Source organism: Scyliorhinus torazame, chromosome 20, assembly GCF_047496885.1.
Source record: "Scyliorhinus torazame isolate Kashiwa2021f chromosome 20, sScyTor2.1, whole genome shotgun sequence".
Classification (NCBI taxonomy): Eukaryota; Metazoa; Chordata; class Chondrichthyes; order Carcharhiniformes; family Scyliorhinidae; genus Scyliorhinus; species Scyliorhinus torazame.
Genome location: NC_092726.1, coordinates 42,599,394 through 42,612,651, shown reverse-complemented (window position 1 = coordinate 42,612,651; position 13,258 = coordinate 42,599,394). Strand labels below are relative to the sequence as shown.

Genomic DNA, 13,258 nt, shown 5'->3' with positions numbered 1-13,258 from the left:
GCTCACGCTTCTTCTTCCAAAGGTGCACAGAGAGACCTCTGTGATCAGCAGCCTGAAGGAAGAAGATGGCTCTGAAAAGTCATCGCAGTCTGACATCCTGAGGATCAGCCAATCCTTTTATGCCGGACTGTATGACCTGAAGCCAACAGATAGCACTGTTTCCCAGAGCTTCCTGTCGACTATCACGGAGGTCATAGGCGACAGAGAGCTGGAAAACCTGGACAAATCACTAACTCTGGACGAGCTGACAAAGGCCGCCAAGTCCTTCGAGACGAGTAAAACTCCCGGAAGCGACGGCCTACCGGTTGAGTTGTATTCGGCTCTGTGGGACTGGATGGGCCCAGACCTGCTGGAAGTGTACGAGAGTATGCTTCTGGAAGGCAGCATGTCGGAGTCCATGAGGAAAGGCATCATCACCCTCATCTACAAGCAGAAGGGGGAAAGGGAAGAAATTCGAAATTGGCGACCCATTTCACTGTTGAATGTGGACTACAAAATTCTAGCAAAGATCATCGCCAATCGGGTCAGGTCTGCTCTGGAGTCGGTGATCCACCCTGACCAGACCTGTGCTGTACCCGGCAGGAAGATCTCTGATAGCCTCGTGCTTCTCAGGGATACGATCGCCAACGTGCAAGACAGGGGGGTGGACACTTGCCTCATCAGCCTTGACCAGGAGAAGGCTTTTGACAGAATATCGCACACCTACATGATGGATGTGCTCTCCAAAATGGGGTTTGGGGAGGGAATTCGCAATTGGATCAAACTGCTCTACACAAACATCTATAGCGCAGTCTCAATCAATGGGTGGGAATCAGAAAAGTTCCAGATCAGATCTGGAGTCAGGCAGGGCTGCCCTCTCTCCTCTGCCCTTTTTGTGTGCTGCATAGAACCTTTTGCCGAGTCCATCAGGAGGGATCCGGGTATAAGAGGAGTGACGATCCCAGGCAGTGGAGGCATGCAAGTCAAGGCCTCCCTGTACATGGACGACGTTGCCGTCTTCTGCTCGGATCCTGCGTGTGTACGCAGGCTCTTGACCACCTGCGACCAGTTTGAACTGGCCTCTGGAGCCAAGGTAAACCGGGGCAAGAGCGAGGCCATGTTCTTTGGGAACTGGGCCGACCGGTCCTTTGTCCCCTTCACTGTCAGGTCAGAATACCTGAAGGTGCTGGGGATATGGTTCGGAGCTGCTGGGGCGTGCACCAAAAACTGGGAGGAGCGCATAGGAAAGGTAAGACAGAAACTGGGCTGGTGGGAGCAACGCTCCCTCTCCATTGCGGGCAAAACCCTGGTCATCAGGTGTGAGGTACTCTCGGTGCTTCTGTACGTGGCGCAGGTCTGGCCCATAACCCGACCCTACGCCACAGCAGTCACCCGGGCCATCTTCAAATTTATCTGGCGATCCAAGATGGACCGTGTCCGAAGGGACACCATGTACAAACCTCTGGAGAAGGGAGGGCGGAACGTACCCAACGCCTCCCTCATCCTGTTGGCCACCTTTGTGTCCAGCTGCATCAAGCTGAGCGTGGACCCCCAGTATGCAAACACCAAGTGTCACTACATACTGAGGTTCTACCTGTCCCCGGTGTTGCGAAGGATGGGCCTGGCCTCATCGCCGCGGAACGCTCCAAGTTGTTGGACCGTACCATACCACCTGTCCTTTGTGGAAAAGTTTTTGAAGGAAAACACCTTTGACCACAAGGCAATGAAGCAGTGGTCAGCACGTAATGTCCTCGAGGCCCTCAGGGAAAAAGAGACCGTGGAGGACGTTGGATGGTTCCCTGAGCAGACTGCCAGAGTCATCTGGCAGAACGCCTCATCACCAGAACTTTCAAACAAGCACCAAGACCTAGCTTGGCTGGTGGTGAGAAGGGCCCTCCCTGTCAGATTCTTCATGCACACCCGAAGGCTCTACACCAATGCACGCTGCCCTCGGAGTGGCTGTGGGGGAAATGAGACGGTCACACACCTCCTTGTGGAATGTGCCTTTGCAAAGAAGGTCTGGAGAGAGATGCAGTGGTATTTGTCAAGGTTTATCCCAAACAGATCTGTGACACAGGACTCTGTGCTCTACGGACTGTTTCCAGGGACACACACCGAGACAAACATCAACTGCTGCTGGAAGGTCATCAACTCGGTAAAAGACGCTCTTTGGTCTGCCCGAAACTTGCTGATCTTCCAGTGCAAAGAATTGTCCTCGACCGAGCGTTGCAGACTGGCACATTCCAAGGTCCAGGACTACGTGCTGAGGGACGCACTCAAGCTTGGGGCAGCTGCCACCAAGGCGCAATGGGGAAAGACCACTGTGTAAAGTCTTTCCAGCAAATGTACACCGAGGGGCCGGTAACAGTGTAAAGCCCCTCGGTCGGGGCAACCAACACTCCAATGTACAAAAAAAACTGGCACTGTAAATATTTAAGAAGGAATTGTAATGTAAAGAGTGATATGTGTATGACAATATCAAAATTGAATGGAAGAAAGTCAAGGCAACATGTAACCCTGCCGGAAATGTACAGTCAAGACAATTTGAAATGTTTCTGCAATGCTCATGATAAATTTTTATGAATAAAGTATATTTTTTTGAAAAAAAAAATAATAAAAAAAAATCTGTTCTTATCAGTTTAATATCTGATATGTCCTCAATCTGGGGACCGAATATTAAATTGATTTTTAGGGCTCGGAGATGGTTCAGGGGCTTGTTCCTTCCGCTCCACGCATCAACCTGGTCTTGCAGTGCTTCCAGGAATGGTGCCTTCTCCCCGCTTAGGGGCGAAAATGTATAAAAGCAGAAAATGCCGCAAAACCTGGCTACCCCTTTTCTCTGTTGTCCAGTTGCCTTATCCTGACCAATTTAAGGCATTTCAAGCTCCAAAGCATTGCTAGCTTTTCTGCTGGCGGGAGCTTCGTGCACTAATGTTGCGATCCGATGGACTCGCGGACTTTCGGCAGCCAGGCTCCGTTTTCAGCTGATATGCCGCACAGATTTCCTGCTGCTTTTTACAGGCCACTCACCCTCACCCTCGGATGCCGACTTGCCTTCTCCTCACTTCAGTTACCACATCCCTTCATCCTGCACAACGGGGAATTGTGGCGACAGACTAAACGGCATCCTGTTTGGATGTAGGTACACCTTCACGGCGTCTCTTTTCGTCCTCCTGACTCCACGACCAACACGCCAGGGTGGAGCTCAGGGAGACTAGACATTGCCCTCTGTTGGATTCCGCCAGTACTTGCTGCTTGCACGGATTGCCCTTTGTTCGGCAAAGGTGGAGATTACTTCGACTCCCTCCGTTGGGTGTCACTGGGCCTTCACAGCGTCTCCATTTCATCTGGTGACGACAGGGGACGGCTTGCCAGACGATGTCTTCGTGTTGTGTTTTACTGATTCTGCATGCACAGACTCCACCGTGCTCGGCCAAGCTGGAGGTTTCTTGACCAACAGTGAGCGTAGACTAAAAGTTCCAAAGCACAGTCGAGCGCAGCAAGGTGCACCTGAATGTCGGTGGACGAAGAGGACAAGAGCCATTGCCGGAAAAAATGGGCTATCGCTTTTCGGCTTTTTGGCTCAGATCAAGTGTAGTCTCATTTGATCGAGAGAAGCTGAGGATTTCGATGTCGATCGTGGATTGGAGAACTCGGAGGGATTGAAGTCGTAAAAGAGGAAACGTTTGGAGCTTGGCTGCTATTGGTGGATCTACACGCTGGCCTAAACCTCGGGTTTAGGCCTAACGCCGATAAAGTTTCACACCCAACGTACGAGCTATGGATGCAGCTGCATCCCGACCACCAGGCTGGGGAGTGCGAAACACTGTCCGAGTCACAGTGAAGAAAACGGAGGGAGAGTCACCTTTGGACCGGAAACACTTCGTGAAGAGGGTGCTGCTCGAGTGTTGTGGGTTTAAAGCAACAGAGATCTTCTGCTTGCAAAACTTCCCCAAGAATGGTTTCTTTGATGTCACCTTCAAGAGCGTCGCAGCGTGCATCAAATTCTTGAACGTCTTCAAGGAAAAAGGTAACCAGAGTCCCCTGTCGATCCTAACTGCGGAGCCTCTGTTTACGCTACCGGCACAGCGAAATCGGGTTGTTACACTGCACACGTACAACCCCCACGTCCCTGTGTCTGATGTGCTCACGTTCCTCGCCAGGTACGCTCAGCTGAAAAGTGACAGCGTGCAAGTGAAAGACACCTTCGGCATCTGGACAAGTGAGCACCAGGTCAAGGTGACCCTAAGAATGGACAGCAACGGAGCCATCCTGCATCCCCCCTCCAGTTTCGCTATTGGAGTAAATCGTGGCTACCTCTACTACGTGGGACAGCCACGAGTATGCCACACCTGTGGCAAAATGGGGCATGTTGCCGCAAACTGCAGTGTGACCTTCTGCAAGAACTGCAGGCAGGAGGGACACATGACTCAGGACTGCAAGGAAGACAAGTGCTGCAACCTGTGTGGGGAGGCCGGCCATCTTTACAGGGCCTGCCCGAAACGCGGGGCGACATACGCTCAAATCATCAGCAGTGGAGTTAAAAAGGCGACCAGAGAGGAGGAGCATACACCCTCCACCGAAAAAGACACCACGGTTCAGAATGAGGAAAAGCAACAGAAGGGCCCCCAACAAAAAGAGGAGGCCCCAGCACCACCTGACAACCCAACCCCAGCCCCATCTGATGAGGAACACTCAATGGAAGAGGAAGAGGATGGGACAAAGAATAAAGAGCCCTGGGAAACCGTGAACAGGGACAAACGAAAGAGAAAACAAAAAAACAAACTGAAGAACCCCCTGAGGGGTAGTGGCAAAAAGCGACACCTCTCAGCCGGCGCACTTAGTGCCGACACCTCATCCGATGAGGGAAAACAGGACAAGAATCGGCCTCAGATAAAGAGGCAAAGCACCAACGTGGAACGGAAGGCACAGACCCCCCAGACCACCGACCGGGAAGAAAACAAGGTCACAGACCAACCCCCGATAGCAACGAGCAGCAACAACCCAGGTGAAGACCGGCCTGCAACCCCAACACCTACTGACTGCCACGACGAACCCCAGGGCTACACCATCACCCCCATTGCATCTGCATCAAAATCACTGGGCCAGTACGGACCAGAACAGTTTTCTCAGCCCTGCAACTGTGCTAAAGTTTGCGAGCACCACCGGCATGCTGGGGAACATTCAACAGCTGGAACAGCCAACTGTATAGACTCTGGACTCTTGAGACTGGTAAATCTATCTTTTTATAATGGGTTTAAAAATTGCATCCATAAATGTGCGAAGCATCAAAGATACTTCGCGGTGTGTAGCCACACTCAACTATTTGGTAAATGTAAAAGCTGACCTACTGTTCCTGCAGGAGTGCGGAATTCCGCACCTCAGCAACTACAGGCGCTGGTCGAGCTGGTGGTCCCACGGGCCATCCATCTGGTCAGGAGGAAACGACTGCCGCTCCTCCGGCCTGGGTATTCTGCTGCGGGGAGGCAACTTCACCATCTCCGACGTTAAGGGGGTGGTGGGCGGGCGCCTCCTCGTAGCAGACGTGAAATACAAAAACACCCCTCTCTGACTTATTAATGTGTACGCCCCGGCCGTAAAAAGTGAGCGGCTGGCAGTTCTTCAGCAACTCGCAATGCTGTTGGCCACCTCCAAGCCGGTCATCCTGGGTGGTGACTTCAACTGCATCATCGATGCGGCTGGACGATCCAGCAAAGCCGACAGCAAACTAGACGCCACGTCCAGACTCCTGATGGAAACGGTAAAAGACGCCAAGCTGCTCGACGTCTGCAGCAACCCTGCAGACGGCGCGCAGCGTAGATACACATGGTCACGGCCAGACGGGTCCGTCCGCTCCAGGATAGACTTCTTTTTTGTGTCCCGAGCTTTCACGGTCAGGTCCACCGACGTAACGCCGGTGTTCTTCTCTGACCACTGCCTCCTACTGGCCGACTGCCACCTGCAGGAAGACCAGGGGGTAGGCAGGGGGACGTGGAAGCTAAATGTAAAACTGCTGACCCCTGAGAACATCGAGGAACTCAGGAGGGATTACAAAGTTTGGAGAACCGTGAAACCCCTCTTTGAGGCCCCACATCTCTGGTGGGAAGCAATCAAGGGGAATATCAAGAGGTTTTTCATCCTCAAGGGCGTTCAAAAGGTGAGAGAGAGACGAGGGGTCATGTCCAGGCTCCAGAAAAGTATGCAAAATTTGCTCCAGCTGCAGTCGATGGGGGTGGATGTCAAGGAGGATCTCCAAGAGGTGAAGAGCCAGCAAGCCTCGCTCTACACCTCGGAGGCCTCCAAGGTTATCTTCCGTTCCAGAGTCCTCTCTGTGGAGCAGGACGAAAAGTGCTCACGCTTCTTCTTCCAAAAGGTGCACAGAGAGACCTCTGTGATCAGCAGTCTGAAGGAAGAAGATGGCTCTGAAAAGTCATCGCAGTCTGACATCCTGAGGATCAGCCAATCCTTTTATGCCGGACTGTATGACCTGAAGCCAACAGATAGCACTGTTTCCCAGACCTTCCTGTCGGCTATCACGGAGGTCATAGGCGACAGCGAGCTGGAAAACCTGGACAAACCACTAACTCTGGACGAGCTGACAAAGGCCGCCAAGTCCTTCGAGACGAGTAAAACTCCCGGAAGCGACGGCTTACCGGTTGAGTTGTATTCGGCTCTGTGGGACTGGATGGGCCCAGACCTGCTGGAAGTGTACGAGAGTATGATTCTGGAAGGCAGCATGTCAGAGTCCATGAGGAAAGGCATCATCACCCTCATCTACAAGCAGAAGAGGGAAAGGGAAGAAATTCGAAATATGCGACCCATTTCACTGTTGAATGTGGACTACAAAATTCTAGCAAAGGTCATCGCCAATCGGGTCAGGTCTGCTCTGGAGTCGGTGATCCACCCTGACCAGACCTGTGCTGTACCCGGCAGGAAGATCTCTGATAGCCTCGCGCTACTCAGGTATACGATCGGCTACGTGCAGGACAGGGGGGTGGACACTTGCCTCATCAGCCTTGACCAGGAGTAGGCTTTTGACAGAATATCGCACACCTACATGATGGATGTGCTCTCCAAAATGGGGTTTGGGGAGGGAATTCGCAATTGGATCAAACTGCTCTACACAAACATCTATAGCGCAGTCTCAATCAATGGGTGGGAATCAGAAAAGTTCCAGATCAGATCTGGAGTCAGGCAGGGCTGCCCTCTCTCCTCTGCCCTTTTTGTGTGCTGCATAGACCTTTTGCCGAGTCCATCAGGAGGGATCCGGGTATAAGAGGAGTGACGATCCCAGGCAGTGGAGGCATGCAAGTCAAGGCCTCCCTGTACATGGACGATGTTGCCGTCTTCTGCTCGGATCCTGCGTCTGTACGCAGGCTCTTGACCACCTGCGACCAGTTTGAACTGGCCTCTGGAGCCAAGGTTAACCGGGGCAAGAGCGAGGCCATGTTCTTTGGGAACTGGGCCGACCGGTCCTTTGTCCCCTTCACTGTCAGGTCCGATTACCTGAAGGTGCTGGGGATATGGTTCGGAGCTGCTGGGGCGTGCACCAAAAACTGGGAGGAGCGCATAGGAAAGGTAAGACAGAAACTGGGCTGGTGGGAGCAACGCTCCCTCTCCATTGCGGGCAAAACCCTGGTCATCAGGTGTGAGGTACTCTCGGTGCTACTGTACGTGGCGCAGGTCTGGCCCATAACCCGAGCCTACGCCACAGCTGTCACCCGGGCCATCTTCAAATTTATCTGGCGATCCAAGATGGACTGTGTCCAAAGGGACACCATGTACAAACCTCTGGAGAAGGGAGGGCGGAACGTACCCAACGCCTCCCTCATCCTGTTGGCCACCTTTGTGTCCAGCTGCATCAAGCTGAGCGTGGACCCCCAGTACGCAAACACCAAGTGTCACTACATACTGAGGTTCTACCTGTCCCCGGTGTTGCGAAGGATGGGCCTGGCCTCATTGCCGCGGAACGCTCCAAGTAGTTGGACCGTACCGTACCACCTGTCCTTTGTGGAAAAGTTTTTGAAGGAAAACACCTTTGACCACAAGGCAATGAAGCAGTGGTCAGCACGTAATGTCCTCGAGGCCCTCAGGGAAAAAGAGACCGTGGAGGACGTTGGATGGTTCCCTGAGCAGACTGCCAGAGTCATCTGGCAGAACGCCTCATCACCAGAACTTTCAAACAAGCACCAAGACCTAGCTTGGCTGGTGGTGAGAAGGGCCCTCCCTGTCAGATTCTTCATGCACACCCGAAGGCTCTGCACCAATGCACGCTGCCCTCGGAGTGGCTGTGGGGGAAATGAGACGGTCACACACCTCCTTGTGGAATGTGCCTTTGCAAAGAAGGTCTGGAGAGAGATGCAGTGGTATTTGTCAAGGTTTATCCCAAACAGATCTGTGACACAGGACTCTGTGCTCTACGGACTGTTTCCAGGGACACACACCGAGACAAATATCAACTGCTGCTGGAAGGTCATCAACTCGGTAAAAGACGCTCTTTGGTCTGCCCAAAACTTGCTGATCTTCCAGTGCAAAGAATTGTCCTCGACCGAGTGTTGCAGACTGGCACATTCCAAGGTCCAGGACTACGTGCTGAGGGACGCACTCAAGCTTGGGGCAGCTGCCGCCAAGGCGCAATGGGGAAAGACCACTGTGTAAAGTCTTTCCAGCAAATGTACACCGAGGGGCCGGTAACAGTGTAAAGCCCCTCGGTCGGGGCAACCAACACTCCAATGTATAAAACCAACATGCCACTGTAAATATTTAAGAAGGAATTGTAATGTAAAGAGTGATATGTGTACGACAATATCAAAAGTGAATGAAAGAAAGTCAAGGCAACATGTAACCCTGCCGGAAATGTACAGTCAAGACAATTTGAAATGTTTCTGTAATGCTCATGATAAATTTTTATGAATAAAGTATATTTTTTTTTGAAAAAAAAAATCAAAAAAAATCTGTTCTTATCAGTTTAATATCTGATATGTCCGCAATCTGGGGACCGAATATTAAATTGATTTTTAGGACTCGGAGATGGTTCAGGGGCTTGCTCCTTCCGCTCCACGCATCAACCTGGTCTTGCAGTGCTTCCAGGAATGGTGCCCTCTCCCCGCTTTGGGGCGCTAAAAGCATAAAATGCCGCAAAACGTGGCTTCCGTTTTTCTCTCTTGTGCAGTTGTCTCATCCTGACCAATTGAAGGCCTTTCAGGCTCCAAAGCATTGCTAGCTTTTCTGCTGGCGGGAGCTTCGTGCACGAATGTTGCGAGCCGATGGACTCGCGGACTTGCGGCAGCCAGGCTCCGTTTTCAGCTGATATGCCACACAGATTTCCTGCTGCTTTTTACAGGCCACACACCTTCACACTCGGATGCCGACTTGCCTTCTCCTCACTTCAGTTACCACATCCCTTCATCCTGCACAACGGGGAAGTGTGGCGACAGACTGAACGGCATCCTGTTTGGATGTAGGTACACCTTCACGGCATCTCTTTTCGTTCTCCTGACTCCACGACCAACACGCCAGGGTGGAGCTCAGGGAGACTAGACATTGCCCTCTGTTGGATTCCGCCAGTACTTGCTGCTTGCACGGATTGCCCTTTGTTCGGCAAAGGTGGAGATTACTTCGACTCACTCCGTTGGGTGTCACTGGGCCTTCACAGCGTCTCCATTTCATCTGGTGACGACAGGGGACGGCTTGCTAGACGATGTCTTCGTGTTGTGTTTACTGGTTCTGCATGCACAGACTCCACCGTGCTCAGCCAAGCTGGATGTCTCTTGACCAACAGTGAGCGTAGACTAAAAGTTCCAAAGCACAGTCGAGCGCAGCAAGGTGCACCTGAATGTCGGTGGATGAGGAGGACAAGAGCCATTGCCGGAAAATATGGGCTATCGCTTCTCGGCCTTTTGGCTCAGATCAAGTGTAGTATTTGTTCTTATCAGTTTAAAATCTGATATGTCCTCAATCTGGAGACCGAATATTAAGTTGATTTTTAGGACTCGGAGATGGTTCAGGGGCTTGCTCCTTCCGCTCCACGCATCAACCTGGGCTTGCAGTGCTTCCAGGAGTGGTGCCTTCACCCCGCTTTGGGGCGAAAATGTATAAAAGCAGAAAATGCCGCAAAACCGGCCTACCCCTTTTCTCTGTTGTCCAGTTGCCTCATCTTGACCAATTTAAGGCATTTCAAGCTCCAAAGCATTGCTAGCTTTTCTGCTGGCGGGAGCTTCGTGCACGAATGTTGCGAGCCGATGGACTCGCGGACTTGCGGCAGCCAGGCTCCGTTTTCAGCTGATATGCCACACAGATTTCCTGCTGCTTTTTACAGGCCACTCACCTTCACACTCGGATGCCGACTTGCCTTCTCCTCACTTCAGTTACCACATCCCTTCATCCTGCACAACGGGGAAGTGTGGCGACAGACTGAACGGCATTCTCTTTGGATGTAGGTATACCTTCACGGCGTCTCTTTTCGTTCTCCTGACTCCACGACCAACACGCTAGGGTGGAGCTCAGGGAGACTAGACATTGCCCCCTGTTGGATACCGCCAGCACTTGCTGCTTGCACGGATTGTCCTTTGTTCGGCAAAGGTGGAGATTTCTTCGACTCTCTCCATTGGGTGTCACTGGCCTTCACAGCGTCTCCATTTCATCTGGTGACGACAGGTGACGGCTTGCCAGACGATGTCTTCCTGTTGTGTTTCACTGGTTCTGCATGCTCAGACTCCACCGTGCTCGGCCAAGCTGGATGTCTCTTGACCAACAGTGAGCGTAGACTAAAAGTTCCAAAGCACAGTCGAGCGCAGCAAGGTGCACCTGAATGTCGGTGGACGAGGAGGACAAGAGCCATTGCCGGAAAATATGGGCTATCGTTTCTCGGCCTTTTGGCTCAGATCAAGTGTAGTATCTGTTCTTATCAGTTTAATATCTGATATGTCCTCAATCTGGGGACCGAATGTTAAATTGATTTTTAGGACTCGGAGATGGTTCAGGGGCTTGCTCCTTCCGCTCCACGCATTCACCTGGTCTTGCATTGCTTCCAGGAATGGTGCCCTCTCCCCGATTTGGGGCGCAAAATGTATAAAAGCAGAAAATGCCGCAAAACCTGGCTTCCCCTTTTCTCTCTTGTCCAGTTGTCTCATCCTGACCAATTTAAGGCCTTTCAGGCTCCAAAGCATTGCTAGCTTTTCTGCTGGCGGGAGCTTCGTGCACGAATGTTGCGAGCCGATGGACTCGCGGACTTGCGGCAGCCAGGCTCCGTTTTCAGCTGATATGCCACACAGATTTCCTGCTGCTTTTTACAGGCCACTCACCTTCACACTCGGATGCCGACTTGCCTTCTCCTCACTTCAGTTACCACATCCCTTCATCCTGCACAACAGGGAAGTGTGGCGACAGACTGAACGGCATCCTGTTTGGATGTAGGTACACCTTCACGGCGTCTCTTTTCGTTCTCCTGACTCCACGACCAGCACGCCAGGGTGGAGCTCAGGGAGACTAGACATTGCCCTCTGTTGGATTCCGCCAGTACTTGCTGCTTGCACGGATTGCCCTTTGGCAACAGAGATCTTCTGCTTGCAAAACTTCCCCAAGAATGGTTTCTTTGATGTCACCTTCAAGAGCGTCGCAGCGTGCATCAAATTCTTGAACGTCTTCAAGGAAAAAGGTAACCAGAGTCCCTTGTCGATCCTGACTGCGGAACCTCTGTTTACGCTACCGGCACAGCGAAATCGGGTTGTTACACTGCACACGTACAACCCTCACGTCCCTGTATCTGATGTGCTCACGTTCCTCGCCAGGTACGCTGAGCTGAAAAGTGACAGCGTGCAAGTGAAAGACACCTTCGGCATCTGGACAAGTGAGCACCAGGTCAAGGTGACCCTAAGAACGGACAGCAACGGAGCCATCCTGCATCCCCCCTCCAATTTCGCTATTGGAGTAAATCGTGGCTACCTCTACTACGTGGGACAGCCACGTGTATGCCACACCTGTGGCAAAACGGGGCATGTTGCCGCAAACTGCAGTGTGACCTTCTGCAAGAACTGCAGGCAGGAGGGACACATGACTAAGGACTGCAAAGAAGACAAGTGCTGCAACCTGTGTGGGGAGGCCGGCCATCCTTGCAGGGCCTGCCCGAAACGCGGGGCGACATACGCTGAAATCATCAGCAGCGGAGTTAAAAAGGCGACCAGAGAGGAGGTGCATACACCCTCCACCGAAAAAGACACCACGGCTCAGAATGAGGAAAAGCAACAAAAGGGCCCCCAACAAAAAGAAGAGGCCCCAGCACCTCCTGACAACCCAACCCCAGCCCCATCTGATGAGGAACACTCAATGGAAGAGGAAGAGGATGGGACAAAGAATAAAGAGCCCTGGGAAACAGTGAACAGGGACAAACGAAAGCGGAAACAAAAAAACAAACTGAAGAACCCCCCGAGGGGTAGTGGCAAAATGCGACACCTCTCAGCCGGCGCACTTAGCGCCGACACCTCATCCGATGAGGGAAAACAGGACAAGAATCGGCCTCAAATAAAGAGGTAAAGCACCAACGTGGAACGGAAGGCACAGACCCCCCAGACCACCGACCGGGAAGAAAACAAGGTCACAGACCAACCCCCGATAGCAACGAGCAGCAACAACCCAGGTGAAGACCGGCCTGCAACCCCAACACCTACTGACTGCCATGACGAACGCCAGGGCTACATCACCCCCCCCAATGCATCTGCATCAAAATCACGGGGCCAGTACGGACCAGAACAGCTTTCTCAGCCCTGCAACTGTGCTAAAATTTGCGAGCACCACCGGCATGCTGGGGAACATCGAACAGCTGGAACAGCCAACTGTATAGACTCTGGACTCTTGAGACTGGTAAATCTATCTTTTTTATAATGGGTTTAAAAATTGCATCCATAAATGTGCGAAGCATCAAAGATACTTCGCGGTGTGTAGCCACACTCAACTATTTGGCAAATGTAAAAGCTGACCTACTGTTCCTGCAGGAGTGCGGAATTCCGCACCTCAGCAACTACAGGCGCTGGTCGAGCTGGTGGTCCCACGGGCCATCCATCTGGTCAGGAGGAAACGACTGCCGCTCCTCCGGCCTGGGTATTCTGCTGCGGGGAGGCAACTTCACCATCTCCGACGTTAAGGAGGTGGTGGGTGGGCGCCTCCTCGTAGCAGACGTGAAATACAAAAACACACCTCTCAGACTTATTAATGTGTACGCCCCGGCCGTAAAAAGTGAGCGGCTGGCAGTCCTTCAGCAACTCCCACTGCTGTTGGCCACCTC

General features: G+C 52.3%; 4 non-coding genes across 4 annotated transcripts; all 4 read left to right on the top strand.

The window, feature by feature from the left end:
- The first annotated feature begins 2,569 nt into the window (after positions 1-2,569).
- Positions 2,570-2,756, top strand: LOC140397258 (U2 spliceosomal RNA). Its single transcript, XR_011936787.1, has one exon. It is a non-coding gene; the product is annotated as a U2 spliceosomal RNA (small nuclear RNA).
- Positions 2,757-8,899: 6,143 nt separating this feature from the next.
- On the top strand, positions 8,900-9,085 carry LOC140397115 (U2 spliceosomal RNA). The gene has a single exon (XR_011936712.1). It is a non-coding gene; the product is annotated as a U2 spliceosomal RNA (small nuclear RNA).
- Positions 9,086-9,862: 777 nt separating this feature from the next.
- Positions 9,863-10,053, top strand: LOC140397739 (U2 spliceosomal RNA). Its single transcript, XR_011937168.1, has one exon. It is a non-coding gene; the product is annotated as a U2 spliceosomal RNA (small nuclear RNA).
- Positions 10,054-10,837: 784 nt separating this feature from the next.
- Positions 10,838-11,028, top strand: LOC140397502 (U2 spliceosomal RNA). The gene has a single exon (XR_011936937.1). It is a non-coding gene; the product is annotated as a U2 spliceosomal RNA (small nuclear RNA).
- Positions 11,029-13,258: the final 2,230 nt, after the last annotated feature.